The sequence below is a fragment of the Macrobrachium nipponense genome, chromosome 27, assembly GCF_015104395.2.
Source record: "Macrobrachium nipponense isolate FS-2020 chromosome 27, ASM1510439v2, whole genome shotgun sequence".
In the NCBI taxonomy this organism is placed as follows: domain Eukaryota; kingdom Metazoa; phylum Arthropoda; class Malacostraca; order Decapoda; family Palaemonidae; genus Macrobrachium; species Macrobrachium nipponense.
The window spans coordinates 14572455-14592454 of record NC_087216.1 but is presented as its reverse complement, the minus strand read 5'-3'; the positions used below and the strand labels follow the sequence as shown (position 1 = coordinate 14592454).

Sequence of the window (20000 nt, the reverse complement as noted above, 5' to 3'; positions counted from 1 at the left end):
CATCATAAATCAGGATTATTTTCATAATGATTGAACGCAAACACTTAGCCTTACAAACTAGTCAGGTACGGAAAGTGTCTCGAAGACTAGAACATAAAGACAAACATAGAATTACTGATGACATATATAAAGGATTCTAGATTCTCGTGTAGATTAAAAAAAAGATATTTTCTTATTTTGTTTTTGTTAGTGATGGAAAAATATTGAAATGTCCTTTTTTAATCTATACGAAAATCGAGAGTTCTTGATACCATCAGTCAATATTCCATATTTGTGTTTATGTTCCGGTCTTCAAGAAACTTGTCTGCCTGACTAGTTTGTAAGGTCACGTAAATGATACAAACTATATATATATATATATATATATATATATATATATATATATATATATATATTATATATATATATATAATGTTGTATCATTTACGTGACCTTACAAACTAGTCAGGCAGACAAGTTTCTTGAAGACCGGAACATAAATACAAATATGGAATATTGACTGATGGTATCAAGAATTCTCGATTTTCGTAAAGATTAAAAAATGACATTTCCATATTTTTCCATCACTAAAAAAAATATGAAAATGTCTTCTTTTGTTAATCTACACGAGGAATCTACAATCCTTTATATATGCCATCAGTAAATTCCATGTTTTGTTTTTATGTATATATATATATATATAATATTAATATTATATAATATATATATATATATATATGTTATATATATATATATATATCTATATATATATCTATATACATAATATATCCTTATAATCTAATATATATATATATAATATATATATATATATAATATATAATATACACACGTATTCCAGTGAGGAACCAACATATTCCCATCACCTGATGCTGATAACATCTAATTAATTATGTAGGTTCCCGTTTCCTGGTCCTGCGTCACCGTAATATTGCCTGTAGATTTTCATTAAACACTCGAGATAATATTCCATATTGTCATGCATATGTTTGACTGCATCAAAAGCCGAGAGAGCCTCCCGGCGTCTGGTCTGAGCCGATAATCTCCGCAAAAGTGCAATTCATGAAGTGGAGACTCGTTCATTCTAAGTACAGTTCCCAAAGAACTGGTTTTTGGCACATTTGCTGGAGCCAGTAGCATCTACTCGTCCTTGGGAGATGACCTCTCTCTCTCTCTCTCTCTCTCTCTCTCTCTCTCTCTCTCTCTCTCTCTCTCTCAATATATGCCGATTAAAAGTACAATACAATAGTATACGTCTTTCTCAATTATACCGATTGTACAATACATAGTATTCCGCTCTCTCACTCTTTCTTTCTCTCTCTAAATATATGCCGATTAATTGTACAATGCAATAGTATACGTCTCTCTCTCTCTCTCTCTCTCTCTCTCAATATATGCCGATTAAGAGTACAATACAATACGTCTTTCTCAATTATACCGATTGTACAATACATAGTATTTCGCTCTCTCTCACTCTCTCTTTCTCTCTCTAAATATATGCCGATTAATTGTACAGTGCAATAGTATACGTCTCTCTCTCTCTCTCTCTCTCTCTCTCTCTCTCTCTCTCTCTCTCTTACTAGATGCAGTTACCTATTTGCTCGCGCCTATTACATCACTCTCTAGATACATTTGATGGAAAACGACAGTATCTTTTCAGACGTGGCTTTGTGCGGAAGAATCGCAGACGAAAATGAGTACCCCCCAAAATTGGTTCCTATCCGCCCCCTTACCGTTACATTCAATCTCTTCAGTAGCACGTCAAAGCCCAAGGCATTTCACATGCTGTCTTTTCGATTGTTTTTTTTTTTTTTTTTTTTTTTTTTTTTTTTTCTAAGACTCGAACATGACTTCTTTCCCTGGGTTTATCTCCACTTGCAACTGTTGGTTCAGTGTATGTATATATATATATATATATATATATATATATATATATATATATATATATATATATATATATATATATATATATATATATATATATATATCATATATATAATATATATATATATATATATATATACACACACACACACACACACACACACACATATATATATATATATATATATATATATTTATATAATTATTTTCAGTCTGATTTTTTTTCTCGTTATTTTTGCCTATTCAAACACGCTGCGTAATGAGATTCTCGGTTGTTTCTAGAGCGTCTCTTACTTCAGAAATATATTTGTTTTTCTTCTAAGTCCTCCTAAGTTTCGCTAGATAAATCTTACGACTCTTTCAGAAGCTGCAGCTGTTGAGAGCAACACGTCTTGCTCTTCCCAAGGTCAACCCTTAACTGAAATAAGCAAGCTCCTGATGATAAAGGTAACATGATAATGACGAGGTTGCTAACGGTTTTTGCCTATTAGTTAGAGTAGCTGCAAATTTGCAGGTGAATTGAATAGAATATGTAATCATTGTTATTTTGTTTGTGTCGCTTTCTATTTCTATTCCGTCCTTTTAAAAGAATTAGAATGTATCGTTCGACGGATTTAATTCTTTAATTTCACCTGTCTGTTGTCTTTTAAACCATTTTCAAAATGGGGTTCGTTCAAGCATTATCTTGATTATACTCAATATACTCATTAAGTACGTACATCATTCCCCTCTCTCCACATAAAAACACATTCAGTAAATACGTACATAATTCCCCTCTCCACACAAAACACATTCTGTAAATACGTACATAGTTCCCCTCTCTACACATAAAAACACATTCAGTAAATGCGTACAGGATCCCCCTCTCTTCACATAAAGATACATTCAGTAAATACGTATATAATTCCCCGATCCACACTAAAATATTTTCCGTAAATACGTATATGCACACAAATGTTTCCCGTAAATTCGTACATAATTCCTCACGCCACCCAAGAACACATTCAGTAAATACGTATATATAAGTTTTATAACTTCTTAACACAAATATTCACAGTTATTTTCTTTGGCTGAAAAATAACTTTTCATTGAGCCACACAAGTCGACGAGAATATTCGTCTGATTTTGCGTTGTTGATGTTGATAGGGGATTCCGAATCTCGCGCGAAGCTTCCTCGTCTTCGTTTTTTTTTTTTTTTTTTTTTTTTTTTTTTTTTTTAAGCAGGAATGTGAACATTGACCAAGGGACCGCCTTTTATTAACTCTCACAAGGACATCATCATCATTATTGAGAGAGAGAGAGAGAGAGAGAGCTGGTGATAACAGTTATGAGTATAATATATTGAAGATTATCGTAATTGTAGATTCATCAACATGCTGAGCATAGATGCGTTCTTTGTAGGACCCCGGCAATCTACTAGAAGAAGCTAGCTACCTAAAGACAGAGAGAGAGAGAGAGAGAGAGATTTAATATTATCTTTCTTACCCTGCACAGGTGGGCTACTGCCGACGATGCTGTTCATGCCCAGGAGGTTTCCAGGTGGACAGCAAACAGCGCCTCCATCCCCCAACCCCCTGAGATGAAGACAGCCCCACCCCACCCTCCCCCCTTCACAACCGAACGGAGTAGTAGTACATCAAGTACCACCTGTTCTCGGTACTTTTTCGCCAACGACTTTCCTTCTTTTGTGAGTATTCTGTCTTTGAGGTTTTCTGATTTGCTGGTTTCGTAACTGACTGCATGTTTTATTAATTTTTTTTTCCGAAAAATAAATACTATTTACTATTTATTGTACTTCTCAATTTTTGGATCATTTCATAAGCCTCTCTGCTGTGAATTTTATACTTGAAGTTAACCGTGGTAATCGGGTTTGAATGGATTTACTTGCATTTTCATTTTTATTTTGGCATATAAATTATGACGTGATTCATAGGCTCTAGGATATTATTTGGACGTGACGGGAGGTAAACGAGAGAGAGAGAGATATTTACCATTAATATTACGTAGCTCGTTGCCACCTTAAGAAGACTGCCAAGGCCATCAAATTACACATCTAAGGCAAAGCTTACCGTCACGGAGGGATCCGCTATCCCTGCACATAAGCTTAGGGAAGTGATTTTTCAGAGGCTTCGCATCTCTTGTGTCTGCTCTTTTGCCTGGAGGCGTCGAATGACCCAGGGTTCCGCAACCAATAGAGTCGGTTGAATTCTTTTCGGATTACGTCATTCGCGCAGCGACCAGGTCCCGCACCTCGATGCCCAAGAGGGATTTAAACAATTTAGACACTTTAATTGGGCCTTCGTCTCGTTGCTTGGTTTAACAAGGCTATTCTTACAACAGGCTCTCGGGCGAGAGGGAGCCGAGGGACTCGTTCTTGCGTAGCCTTGAAAATATCTGTTCGAACAACTCGGCAAACCATATTATGTACACCTGCACAACAGAGAAGCAGTGTGGTGGCGGGTGGGGGGGAGTAGAGCTTCTTAAAAAGGCAACGAATAATGGTTCTCAAGCATGATCGTTTAACCAGTGTTTTTATTTTTATTTTCCAATGGAATAGCTGACGCGTTTGAAAGAGAGATGGAGAGAGACCAGACAACAATCTACTCGACCTTCGTTCTTGTAAGGATTTCATAGTCGGTACGATTTCAGCGCAGCTATGTAATTGTTAAGATGGATGTTCGTCTGTTGCTAACCACGGATGGGATGTGTATGGGGGCGAGGAAGGATAAGGAGGGAGGGATAGGATAAATGATAACGTAAGATACATGCAGACATTCAGATGCTGTTTTGATTATTAAGTCCCAAACACACGCGCTCGAACACAAGCACCACACAATACACACACACACACACACACACATATATACATTTTATATAATATATATATATATATATATATATATATATATATATATCTATATATATATTTATTTATTTACACGCAGGTGGGCTTAAGAAAAAAATACAAATATTTGTATTCCCCAGAAGTCTGTTTTCCACAACATGGTTGGCACCAGAAAATGTTACCCTTCCTATTTCCAGTCAGTATTCATGGAATGAGGTTCCTAACCCCATGCTCTACCCTATGAATGTCCAAAGGACATACATGTATTGCGAGATCTCTAGCTTTTCTTGGTTGTCACATATCCAAGTACTGGCCAGAACCCAGCATTGCTGAACTTTATTGATAGAGCTGGGGATAAAGGGTCTCTGTAACGTTGGAAATGAATGAAATAGTAGAATTTTGGCCAAACGCTAAGCCCTTGTACCCTTGAGGTCATTCTGTGCTGAAATGAAAATTGAGAGTAAAGGTTTGAAAGGTGTGACAGGAGGAAAACCTCGCAGTGACACTGTGAAACAATTGTTAGGAGAGTGGGAATTAAGATGGAAAAAAAATATGAATGGAGGTACAGTAAAGGGAATGAAAGGGGTTGCAGCTAGGGGGCCGAAGGGATACTGCAAAGAACCTCAAGTAATGTCTACAGTGTACTGTATGAGATACACTGAAGGCGCTAAGATGGATGCAATTCTACAACATAACTTTCGTCAGATTATCGTCTTCCTATTTAACTATAGAAGACATCAGCTGTGCGACAAGAAACCCTCTCCCCATCCCCCAAGCCTTCAACTACGCGCGCGCGCGCGCAGACTGCTCTTTCATGTAAGCATTCTTGAGCTTGAATATTAAGACCTTTACGTTCGCGCGGTTTTTGTCATGGCGCGTATATCACATTATTATGAACTTGACAAAACTGGAATCTCGTCTTTGCAAAGTTTTGGTTTGTATATTTGTAATATTTGTAAGAAAAGTGCTATAAAAATACAATATTAGTGATTGCAAGAGTAAAGTTAGGCTCAGTTTTCACAACGCTTAGAATTTCCAACGCGGCACGCGATTAGATAAACGGCAGAAATATTATTACTCGCTGGTTTCAAACAACCTCATCTATTACATCAACTGCATCCCACTGGCGTCAGTTTTCACAACGCTAGTAACTCCCAAGCCAGACATTTCTTAGAGGACTATGCCAGTTACATAACGTAATAAAAAGCAAAAAACTTAATTCGTTGTTTTCAACTAAACCCAACCTAATGCATAAACTATAGCAATGACGAATAACTATATGGAGGTAGATCAGAGACAACTCAAAATATGTAAAAATAAGTCATTCTTGGTAAGCGTTCCTGAGAGAGCGCTTAAACAAGTATATACTTAACTCCGCGATCCTTTCTGTGTTACTACGCCCTGACGTCTCCGTATACTCGAGTCGTTGTTCGACCCGTGGATATTGTATTTAGTGAATACCCAATTGATTATACATTATATATTCATTTTCATATGTATGTTTACGAATGTATAAATTTATATATGCAAGCATACGTATATAATTATATATATATATATAATATTATATATAATTATAAATTATATGTATATATGCATAGTATATATACATAATTCACAGTGCATCGGTGCCACAATAGTGCAAGAGAGGACGCTCATAATTTCTCAGTTTTAATTCGCTGAAAGGTGAGCGATTCCAACTCCGCTCAAAATCCTGTGCTTGGCATTCCTCAGTCGCTGACGAAGGACGACCTTGAGATGCGAACCGTTCGTCATTCTTGGTGAGTAATTGATTAGAATATTTTAATGGCCATTATGAAAGTGTTTTACGTCATTGGCGGTTGGTTGGAACGTGAAACGTTTAAATTAACGCACCTGGGAGTAGCTTTATGCCGTGTAATCATTTGTAACTTCATTTATTAATATATATATAATATATATATATATATATATATATATATATATATATATATATATATAGTGTGTGTGTGTGTGTATACACATATATGTCCTTTGCAAGCAATTCTGCACGTACATCTTATATATATGTAGATTTACACTTGTAGCGTATTCAGTAATGTTAGATAAGCTTATTTGTTTAGGTAATAATATAAATCATACACTTTTATAAAAATGGGTACTCACACTTATGCGTCCACACGCATAAGTGTATACTGACACGCGCGCGCCACACACACACACACACACACACACACACACACACTTTTATACTGTTCCTTTATCTGACAACCACGTGAAGATCTTACTACCGGGACAAAACAGCTTAAAAATATTGTGGTTTCTTAAGCTTTGTTTTTACATAGGAGCGATTTTAACCGTTTGATTAATGGGAAGGTTATGGAGTTTGCTATATTACAAAATACCCAAGCGTAATCTTACCGAGTTTATTTTAATGAGGAAATGTAATAATTCATTTATGCAAGTCAGCGTATGTAAAAATTTATTTCGCCGCAAAAGTGATTTAGAGTCTGTTAAATTTTTATGTACCCACATGTATTTGTAGCTTGTTTTCTTGACTGGCATTTTTTTGGTTTTAATTTCTTTTTCCTACCAATGTCGTATTCACCATGTCACTTTGACAACATGTTGAAATGAACACAAAAGCGCTTGGTATCTTTGTAATGCATCCATTTCTGGTTGACTTTATATATATATATATATATATATATATATATATATATACATACACATACATACATACATACATACATCATACATATATATTATACATATATATATCTATATAATACATACACACATACCTACATACATACATACATTATATATATATATATATATATATATATATATATATATATATATATATATATACTATATTATATATATCTAATATATATATAATGTATATTAATTATATACATATTATATATAATATATAGTTAGTAATATAATATATATATATATATATTAAACTTTAAATATATTATAATTAATATTAATTATATATAATTATTTATTATTATTTATATGTGGGGTGTTAAATATATACTATATATATATATATATATACATATATGATATATATATATTATATATAATATATACATTATTGTAGTATGTATGTATTCTGTAGTATGACGTATGTGTATGTATAAATTAATATAATACATAGACTATAGTAGTTATAATATATATATAGCGATACTATATATAATAGTATGTATGTATGGTAATGTGTATGTAATAAATTAATATATATACTATATTATATATAGTATATATAATAATATAGTTATATAATATATGTATGAATGTAGTGGGTATGCATAAATTAAATATATAATATATATATATAATGAAGAATTATTCATATCTCCATATTACCAACACTGGAAGACCTCCGTGACCTTCCAACTATCTGAACGGTCATCAACCTAACCGCTGAATGGACTAAGGAGCGAGCGTGAGTTTAGTTCAAGTCTTACCAACGACATCCTCCAGTTTTCTTGTCGTTCCCGCTTTTCCATATTCCTCTTCTGTGATCAGCCAACGAATAAATGTCTTCGCACAGAATCAATACTTTCCCGTTACAAACCCAGTCGGTTTTGAAATGTCTCGCTCGACAAACTACTTTGAAATAAAATTGTGCTGTTGTAAATGACTGGACCTTTAGTGTGCCATCAGATTGTTGCATTGAGTTCTGTTTGGAAGTATACCGAGTATGCATGCATAAGTCTACGCTGCGAATGTATGCATGTATGTGAATGGCCTAAAGAGGGTATGCACAATTTTCTGAAGTGCTTATTAGATGATTATACTCTACAACGCCCTTGCAGAGAAATGTATGTTTTTACGTACAGATGACGATGAAATACAAGATTTCTGGGCGTAATTATAAAAAATTTAACTTTACATTAGTCAAATAAAAAAAGCCATTGTAACACATTTTTTGGGCTTTTTACTCGACATGCGTAAGAGGTACGACGTGCTAAGGCTTGACTGAAGTGGGTTCTTGCCATCACATTCGAAGACCTGGGTCGAAGATCTTTGGACGCCAAGTGAATAGAAACCGAATTTTCAAAATGAAAAATGTTAGTCTGGCAAGCTTCTATTTTGAATGTTCTGACTGCGGTATATACAAAATTGAAATATATGGAATGGGTTACTTATAGAAAGACAGAAAGATAGATAGATTGTTTGATAGAAAGATAGATATATGTGTAGCCAAAATCTAAAGGTGGTGTTGGTTAATACGAATTCGATTTCCTTAGTTCAGGGAAAAAGATGTAGGTTGAAAAGTGCGTAGTAAAAAATTTACACACACACACACACACACACACACACACACACACACACACATATATATATATATAGATATATATATATATACATATTTATTATGAAGTAAAGTATATATATATAATATATATATATATATATATATAATATATATATATATTATATATATATATATATATAGACGAGTGTGTGTAGAGTGAGGGAGAGAGAGGGAAAACAATTCGAACCCTTTCCTGAATCTGCAGTAACGTGCGACGAAACCCTTTTGTGAAACACCATCTTGGAATGCGCCCAAGCACTCCGTCCCGCGATTTGCCTTATTTGGCAGTACTCTCTCGGGGGTTACGGTGGGAGGTCATGAAGAGAAAGAGAAAAGTGAGAGAGAGAGAGAAAGTATGGCTGTCAACATCAGAATTGATTTCACGGCTTGGCACGGTGATTTCGATCGTCCATCTGTCGTACGCGTGGACTGTCAGCATCACAACGATATGAATATTCTTGAGATATTATACTAATTAGATGGATTCAAATCCAGTTTCGAGGCTCCTAATGATAATGATCATATCTCTACTTTCTAATTGCAGTAAGGTTAAGGCACCCAGTTTATAAGAGAGAAAACGAGTCGTTGGGTATTAGCTAAGAAAGTGCTCAGGTATGACTCGAATTCCTGCCCATCGCTATGCAGTCAAAAAAAAAAAAAAAAAAAAAAAAAACGAATTCGTGGCCATGCATTCTTCCTCATGCAAATCATGTGAAGTGTAGGATTATATTATTTTTTCATTTGGCGAGGTTCACCGGCATTTATTTGTGCATATGGTGCTGAACACCTTGTTAGAGTTACTTGTATATAAATTTCGTCCTTGCCTTGTTTATCCCTTCAGATCCCTTCAGGTTTCTCTCTCTCTCTCTCTCTCTCTCTCTCTCTCTCTCTCTCTCTCTCTCTCTCTCTCTCTCTCTCTCATTGACATTTTTTCCAATAATATTTTCAAAAACTTGAGAGGGTTACTTTGACCTGAGGAAAATATGATACAGTACACTCAATATAAAAGTTGCGCCATAAATAAGTTTTAATAATAGTAGTACTGATCAAAATTAACGAAAGACTAGAAATTGACGAATAGGCTTATCGACATCACCTTCCACCTTAAGTAACGTCTGTGATGACAGTATCAACGGCCTTTTCACGAGCTGACCAAAAGAACCTCTCCCCCTCCCCCACCCCCAACGCCCCCCGCCGTGTGCTCTCGCTCCCAAGGTGAAAAGAAGCAAGAAGGAATCAGGACTTCCTTTGGCAATGCGCCACGGAGAGTCCATCCTGCAGGACCCTATGGACTGAGCCCACAGGGCCCACCGATCTTCCTTTCCTGTCCGAGCGAGAGAGAGAGAGAGAGAGAGGAAACCTGGCAGTGCCTGGAGTGCTTGCAGAAGAAGTACTAGTATTCTTCTGTTCAAGGTACAAGAGCAACCCAGCCCTGTCCATTGTCTTCCACATCTCCGGTGCTAATGTGAGGGCGGGGTTGGGGGGGAGGGGGGGGGAAGTCGAGGTTTCGTTTCGTGGCTTTAGGGCGCGCAAGTCGAAGATTCATGAAGAGGAAGTCGAGGAATCTCTCTCTCTCTCTTGTATAATATTTAAATTATTTTATATAAAATATGGAATATTCATTACATGTGTATACACAAGCATATTCATATATGTTTTTATATATATTATATATATATATATATATATCGTATATATATATATATATATATATGTGTATAGTTTATTTAATTGAATATAATGATATTATATCTTATATAACTTATATTTACTAGCGTCCCGTCCCGTTTCATGTAAATATATGTTTATATATATATACAAAATTCATCTTATGAGAAAATTATACATGTATGGATGAAAAATACTATACTATATTATATATATATAATATATATATATGTGTGTGTGTGTGTGTGTGTGTGTGTGTGTGTGTGTGTTATTAGGCAGATATCTATGTAAATATATTGTATATACATATATTATATTATATATATATATATATATATATATAGATATATATATATATATTATAATATATATATATATATATATATATATATATATATAATGTAGATACGGATAGTGTCGAGTTCTAGAAAGCTGGATGCGTATCATAAACAGGTGGACGACAAGGAGGAGGTGATGCATAAGCCACTTTATTCCTGGAAAACTGACTGTCAGTGATGAAACCATTTGTCTGTTCGCTTACAGACTCGAGAAGCTGGCTGCTCTTGGTCACTCATCCTTGTATTTTGAGGCGTTAGGTGTGCTTGAGCAATGTGTTGCGTTTTAGTTAAAGTATTTGATCAAAGATCATTGTAGGTTATACCCTGTATTTTATATATACAGATTATATATATACATACATACCTACATATATATATATATATATATATATATATATATATATATATATATATATATATATATATATATGTTTGTGTGTATACTAACATACAGACAATTTATGAGGTAGAAAAATTAGCCATACGTAGACAACAGACGGTTATTGAAAATTATCAATATCAAGCAGTGACGAGTAGCATAACTACAGTGAAATCGTATATTAACAAAGAATGCAGTCGAAGTTAACATAAGCAAAGGGTAAGATTGTCGAAAATATTTTGACAACTGAAGGGTCTGGAATCAGGACTGGGTTGCGGCTCAAGGGCTTTTACGCTCGTCTTCACCACCTGACATACGTATTATAATAAACGCGTCAGTCTGTACATGCATTTAGTGGCACAAGGATTTAAACAGTGTCCCCTCTCTCCATTATCACGCATGCTATTATAGCCAAGAGGCAAAAGATGTAGCAATTACATGGTATCTTCACTGCAAACACCATGGTGAGATATGTGAAGATTATATTTATTTAATAAAATTACTTTTTTTTTTTTATTCATAATAAAATTGAAAATTGATAAACATTTTCCAGGTGAAACTCTACATAAGCACTGCATACATACATATATACATACATACGCACACGAAGTACCCCAAACAGTTCTGCCACATTCCCTCTTGGAGACATCTGATACTAGCAAAAGGGTCAAGTCAGGTCAATTGGAGTTTGGTTACGTTGCATCGAGAAAGCCAGTTTTTTCTTTTTCTTTCTTTCTTTCTTTACCGAGTTTCAGCCGCACTTATTCAACTGGTAATTGTGTTTTCTCTCACCATTTTTGTGCCTTTGAAAGGAACACAGAAGAGTATTTGGTATTTGATTTTCCGACAATATTCACTGGATTGAAGGAACCTTCAGACCATAACTGTAGATGTATGAAAGTGAGAAATCTGTATAAGTTTTCTGCATAGGTGATTCATACACCATTCAGCCCTTAATGTATGAATTGGACAGTGACTGTTATGTGGTCGAGGTCTCTTGGAGCTTAATTATTGTAAATGTAATATATATATATAAACATTATATGAAATATAAAAAGACCGTACCGTGCTTCTGAGTAAGCAGTAGAAGGATCCAGCAGTAATACTCTTGTTTAGCAAGACGAAATGCATTTGTAGAAATATTAACAGAGCTTATTAAAGCTTTCTTCCTTCCTTCTGTGGACTTGATCAGGTCCACAGAATGATAGACGAAAGATTTAATAAGCTCTCTTAATATTTCTACAAATGCATTTCGTCTTGCTAGACAAGAGTATTACTGTGGTTCCTTCTACTGACACGCACACGCACACACATATACACACACACACAGTAACAATCCAAAATGTGTAGTTTTTGTCAACTGCCCTTTTAGGTAATGACACTTAACTACCACTCTTCTTTTGTATCGTTAGTTATTACTGTCGGTTCCCCAATAATTAAGCAAAAAATATCCAGTACCCCGTTTAATGATTTATATTATGGTAATTGTAAATATTCAAGAATTTATCGATGGAAATTATTCTTTGAATTAATCGTAACTCAGATTTCGTCTTAACGCCCGTGTATGGCCAATTTTGCTTTAATTCTCATGAATTGAGTTTTTTACATAAAAAAATTGGAATTTTAGCATTTTCAATTTTGTAAAATTATAATTTTAGTTTTGTCAATTTTATTTTCTGATCTATATTTCTGATATATTTATTTTCATTTTCATCATTTGTTTATTTCTAAAATTCTACTTTTAATAATTATACTTATTTTCATTCACTGATTTTCCATTTGTTTCCTAATTACAAATTGACACACATACTACCTGTATATCAGTTTTACTGTGATTTTTCAAATCGAATACAAATGACTATATTTCATTATTGCCAGTTTCACCTTCTCAACAGGTGTCTTCCAAATCTCTGAACTGTAAACAACCTGCCCTTCCAGTTTTTAATGCTGATGGATATCACTTGCTGTAAAAGGCGAGTAAGAAACCTCATTATCGTTCGAGAATTCCTTTTGACGGTTCAAGAATTTCTCAGCAAAAAATGAAAAATAAAAGATAAAAAAAAAACGTTGTGACTGAGGTAATATTTTATAAAGTAAGCAACGCTGATTTATGGAGCAATGCATTCTTTCATTAGAAACGCGTTTAAGCTCTCTCTCTCTCTCTCTCTCTCTCTCTCTCTCTCTCTCTCTCTCTCTCTCTCGTATATAATACATATATAAACATACATACATACACACACACACACACACACACACACATATATATATATATATATATATATATTATATATATATATATATATATATATATGTATATATATATTTATATTTATGTATATATACAAATCTTTCAAGTGTAGCCCTATAAGTGAATGCGCATTCTCTCTCTCTCTCTCTCTCTCTCTCTCTCTCTCTCTCTCTCTCTCTCTCTCTCTCTATATAATATATATATATATATATATATATATATATATATATAATATATATATATATATATATATATATATATATATATATATAAATATTTCAAGTGTAGCCTTATAAGTGAATGCGCTTATCTCTCTCTCTCTCTCTCTCTCTCTCTCTCCTCTCTCTCTCTCTTTAACTGCTGTTATTTCAATCAGTCAGTCCCAGGAAATTAGTCTGATGCACTGTCAATGGACCGTAAGGATTAATTAAAGAGATAAACTGAAAAGATAGCATGACAAGTGCGGAGAGAGAGAGAGAGAGAGAGAGAGAGAGAGAGAGAGAGAGAGAGAGAGAGAATGTACCCCTCGTAGTTCCAGGAATTTTAATTTCAGCGATGTCTGAAAAGCACTTCATCCGTATGCTTTCTTTTATAAAGGCTTTGTGCTTACCAGACCATTATTAGTGAGTGGGCGTATGGCAGGTTATGGTTTTTTATGTGTTATGCTTTTGAATGTGCTTAAATGTGTACATAGGCTGAACATCAGCTCACACATGCATGCACATACACTGTCGGTGGTATACATAAGTTATGCCCGCCCGCACAACCAGGTATACATAAATCTTCATTCACACACACACACACACACACACACACATATATATATATATATATATATATGATATATATATATATATATATATATATATATATATATATATATATATATATATATATATATATCGAGCTACAATGTCTTTAATATCTAATTCGCTCTACCTCGGAATTAATATATTTTCATATATGCTTAACCGAAGGGGAATTTTTTCTCGATAATAGATTTGCCTGGACCAGGGCGCGAACCTATGGATCCTTTCAAACCCAGGAACGCAGTGAAGCTTTACCTACTACACCACCGCGAGAGGTAAAGCTTCACTGACGTTCCTGGGTTTGAAAGGAGATCCATAGGTTCGCGCCCTGGTCCAGGCAAATCTATTACGAGAAAAAAATTCCCCTTCGGTTAAGCATATATGAAAATATATTAATTCCGAGGTAGAGCGAATTAGATATTAAAGGACATTGTAGCTCGATATATGTATATTGAATCACGGAAATGTGATATGACATATATATATACATACATCCATTTCTGTGTGCACATATATAATTGTGTGTGCATGTATGTATTACATACATGTATACACATATGTAGTATGTATGCATTATATACATATACATATATATAGTACCTATATGAGTTGCGCATACATAACTGTATTCCAAAATATTTGCTATTAGCTATCAAAGTGTTACTGGAATTTATATCTAAGAGATCTAATTATAATAATGAATACCCGAATTTGTGTAAACACACTGACACAGTACATATGTATACACACTCATAGGTGTTGTCTCTTGTATTGTAGCATGAAGAATAGAAAAAAAAAAGCCCACTAATAAAGTAGAAGAATGGAGAGAGCGACACGACCAAATTTCGACTGTGGGTCCTGGGTCCCACCTCCCTCCCCGCGCTACCGACGCTAGGAATATAAATGGGTCCCTTTTATTCAATAGACTTTTTTTCTTCTTACATGGCTCCCACTTCTTGCAAGTCACTTGCATTATGACTCTGAACGTTGTATCCTACATTTCAACGTCGCATTTTGAATTAAGATTGCACTGGGGTAAGATGCTGGGGTCAAAGTTCGTGTCCGTTTGTGATGAATGGCTTCATGTATTCAAGAGCAGTTTAAACATATGCTATGGAGAAGCTTGGTTTGGTTCATTTAGGAAAGATGGAATGTGTTGTGAAAATTATTATTATTATTATTATTTTTTTTTTATTATTAAAGGTAATTGCAGCCTCAGCTGAAAAAAAAATGTAGAGAAGACCCTCTATAAAATTAACGCAGCTGAGGCAGCAATTACTTTTAATAAAACATGTTTAAAAGAGGGTTTACTTCCAGCATATTATTATTATTATTATTTTATTTTATTTTATTTATTTATTTATTTTTTTTTTTTTTTGCTCTATCACAGTCCTCCAATTCGACTGGGTGGTATTTATAGTGTGGGGTTCCGGGTTGCATCCTGGCCTCTTAGGAGTCCATCACTTTTCTTACTATGTGTGCCGTTTCTAGGATCTACCCTCTCTGCATGAGTCCTGGAGCTACTTCAGCCTCTAGGTTTTCTAGATTCCTTTTCAGGGATCTTGGGATCGTGCCTAGTGCTCCTATGATTATGGGTACGATTTCCACTGGCATATCCCATATCCTTCTTATTTCTATTTTCAGATCTTGATACTTATCCATTTTTTTCCCTCTCTTTCTCTTCAACTCTGGTGTCCCATGGTATTGCGACATCAATGAGTGATACTTTCTTCTTGACTTTGTCAATCAACGTCACGTCTGGTCTGTTTGCACGTATCACCCTATCTGTTCTGATACCATAGTCCCAGAGGATCTTTGCCTGATCGTTTTCTATCACTCCTTCAGGTTGGTGCTCGTACCACTTATCACTGCAAGGTAGCTGATGTTTCTTGCACAGGCTACAGTGGAGGGCTTTTGCTACTGTATCATGCCTCTTTTTGTACTGGTTCTGTGCAAGTGCCGGACATTCGCTTGCTATGTGGTTTATGGTTTCATTTTTCGTATTGCACTTCCTACATATGGGAGAGATGTTATTTCCGTCTATCGTTCTTTGAACATATCTGGTTCTTAGGGCCTGATCTTGTGCCGCTGTTATCATTCCTTCAGTTTCCTTCTTTAGCTCTCCCCTCTGTAGCCATTGCCATGTGTTATTATTATTATTATTATTATTATTATTATTATTATTATTATTATTATTATTATTATTACTGTAGATTTTACAAAGACGTTTTTACAGCATCCGTACAGTGTCAGCATAATTAATTATATTTGTCGCCATTACATTTTAACATAATGCTACGACGAGCTCTCTCTCTCTCTCTCTCTCTCTCTCTCTCTCTCTCTCTCTCTCCTGATATAGAAATTATAACTAGTGCCACACCAATTAGACCCTTTCAGCTATTCAATAACTGGCAAACCATCTTGAGCACAATACATTGTTGGTAGATAAAATAATGATTTTAAAAAAATTACACGAGTACGCAAAGCCAGTTTTAAAACCAAGGATAATCATGAGGAGGGAGTCTGTATTAAAAATGGTCAGGGTTAAGTAGGCACAAAGTTAGTCTCAGGTTGTATCGACTTGATGTTAGTCTCAGGCTGAACAGACTGAGATTTAGTCTAAGGTTTGACTGGACTCAGATTTAGTCTAAGGTAAAATTTGACCCAAAGTTGGTTTCGGGTCGAGCACACTCGAAGTTATAGGGTTAGCCTAAGATGTGATTTGACTAAAAGTTAGTCTCAGGTTTGAGCTTACACCAAGTTAAGGCCTGTCCACACTAGGAAACATTGTTTGCAAACAATGCTTCCTAGTGTGGACAGGGCTTTAGTCTCAGGTTTAATTAGACGGAAAGTTAGCCCAAGGTGTGAGCAGACTTCGTAGTCTAAGGTCGAGTGGTCTCAAAGTTAATTTCAGGTGTAAGTGTAGCTCGTCATGCCACGTCCTAGAACAAAATTATTTTAATCCATTGGTGTACGTATCTGGTTCTCGTTAGTGCTCTGGGAAAAACAATGGGGGCGACTTATTAGAAGAAAGCTGTGAGTGAAGGTAGGATGGGTCATTGAAAGTAAATGAAATGAGTAGAAAAAAACTGCTAAGAATGAAGGAAAGTTAAACTACTTCTGACCTGATTTACGACAAAATGACGCCTTTGCCTAGTTAACGAACCTATTTGTAGACCAACGGGACCCATATTGCATGAATCTAGTTGCACCTCAGAATCTACATTTTACTTATGATGGAAATTTATAAACGATATTATCTTAAATATTAAAAGATTCGCCGTTTAAAAATTTCCCAAACGAACTGCTTGACGACAGATAAAACAAAAAGAAACAACATTGACCAAGCGTTCAGAAATGAAGCCTCTGTAAAAGCAAAGTCAGAATAAAGAAGCCATCTTTTGAAAACAAAAGTCTTATTAGACCTAACTCCAGTCTAGAAAAGGCTCCAGAACAAGCAGAACCCCGTCCTGGAAACGAGTGTATATATACCCCATCCCCTTCTCCGTGCGCTACTTGTCCCTGAGAGTTTTAACACATTCACTTACGGCCCTTATCGTCTCGGAATGAAAGTTGTTTGTCATCCAAAATAGTTACGATGGATCTAGGGGTTGCGTCATGTAGCCGGAGTGCTTGCATGTCGTGTTCTTACCTCCTGCAGTTTCTCTGTCATTATTATTAGGTATTATTATTATTATTATTATTATTATTATTATTATTATTATTAATTATAGAACCAAAGAACCCCTTTAATGAGACTATAATACTGAGAATTAAAAGCCTGATAAGTGTTAAAAATGTGTTTATGCACAGGGTTAAATATGACAAGGAGAGACTTTCGGATACTGATCCATTATTATTATTATTATTATTATTATTATTATAATGTTGGAAGAAATATTTCTAGTGTTATCATTATTATTATGATTTCGATTGAATTTTCCTTACTATCATTATCATTGTGTTAAAAAGGATGGCTGTATTCGACGAATTAATCTTATACAGGAATTTCTCTAGTTTTCTTATTATTATTCGCTTTTCGGGCTCGGCGATGATAAGCAATAACGGCCCGATGTTCGTGTCGAATAAAGGATAAAACGGGGACTTGGGAATATTTTATTCCTGAGCCCGAAAAGCGAATAATAAGAAAATGATAAAAAAAATAGAGAAAATCATATATAAGATTAATTTGTCGAATACAGCCATCCATTTTTAACAGAACTTGTTTGAAGGAGGGTCTACTTCTCGCATACATTATTATTATTATTATTATTATTATTATTATTATTATTATTATTAGTTAGACTCTTTGATATCTCGCAGGTTGAATAAACAAATATTCGAGGTCTCGTAGTGACACTGAACGCTACCCATCAATATGCGTTATTATTATTATTATTATTATTATTATTATTATTATTATTATTATTATTATTATTATTATTATTATCCCTCACTTGAGACAACACAGAAAGATGCACTGTCCATCTGGAACTGACAGACGGCAAAGTAAGGAGAGCAAACAAAAAAGATACACGGTCGATTTGAAATGGTCGGTAGGAGGCCCGTAAAGGAAGGTGGTTGTGGTGGGGGTAGGGGTTTTGGGGGGGGGAGGGCTTAGCCAATCTCTGGCGTCGTGGCATGATCCATAATAACAGTTTACACTCGTGACCTGGATCCTGTGTCCACGAAGTGAGAGAGAGAGAGAGAACGGCCGACCATCCATCCGGGAACTCCTGTGGAAGGGTGCTGGATGCTAGACTTGCTAAGTTGGAATTTTTTAAAAATTTAGGCAACGCTCACATATCTCATTATCTGGAGACACTAGCTCGACTCCGTGGAAAGCATTGGCGTCTCTCACTAGCTGCAGACGATAGTTTGATTCGAAGGGCGAGCAACAATCGGGATTTGAGGGTGGGGGTGGGTTCGGGGGGAGGGGGGGGGGGAGTTGGGGAAGAAGTGCATGGATCCGTTTCTTGCAAGATTTATCATGCCACTGTTGACTTAGGATTTGAATTATGTATCTGTCGTTAGTCACCTGCTGTGGGTTGCAGGCAGGATTTGAAGGGCATGGGGTCAGCAACGTCTTCCCTTCCCAGTCCCCCGCCGCCCAACCCCCAACAAAAACCTTACTAAGAATTAATAAATACAAAACCTTCTGGGGCTCACGTCTCATGAGAAAACAATGCATATATATATATATATATTATATGCTATATTATATATATATATATATATAGATAATATATATTATATATTATTAATATAATATATATATATTTATATCAATTATAATTATATATAAATATTATATTTAATTAATTTATTATATATATATATTTTTTTTAATATATATAGGTAGTTTATTATTTACAAATACATACATACATACATAACTATTTCCTGTACATGGTAGAGCCTACCGGATCTCAGCAAGTTGCTAGGGATGAGGCTGCTAGCCCATGCACCTTTCTGGACAACAGCTGAAGCTGATATTAGTTCTCCGCTTGT

At 35.0% G+C, this 20000-nt stretch overlaps 1 long non-coding RNA gene across 3 annotated transcripts in view; it reads left to right on the top strand.

Moving 5' to 3' along the window:
• LOC135200848 (uncharacterized) overlaps positions 1-20000 on the top strand; it is a 330641-nt gene that overhangs the window by 7230 nt on the left and 303411 nt on the right. For 2 of the 3 annotated variants that reach the window (XR_010311380.1, XR_010311378.1), the window contains exon 2: positions 3376-3568. This is a non-coding gene — a long non-coding RNA (uncharacterized LOC135200848). Of the gene's footprint in view, positions 1-2245; positions 2329-3375; positions 3569-20000 lie in introns of all 3 variants that reach the window. The other variant, XR_010311379.1, reaches the window with a different exon arrangement.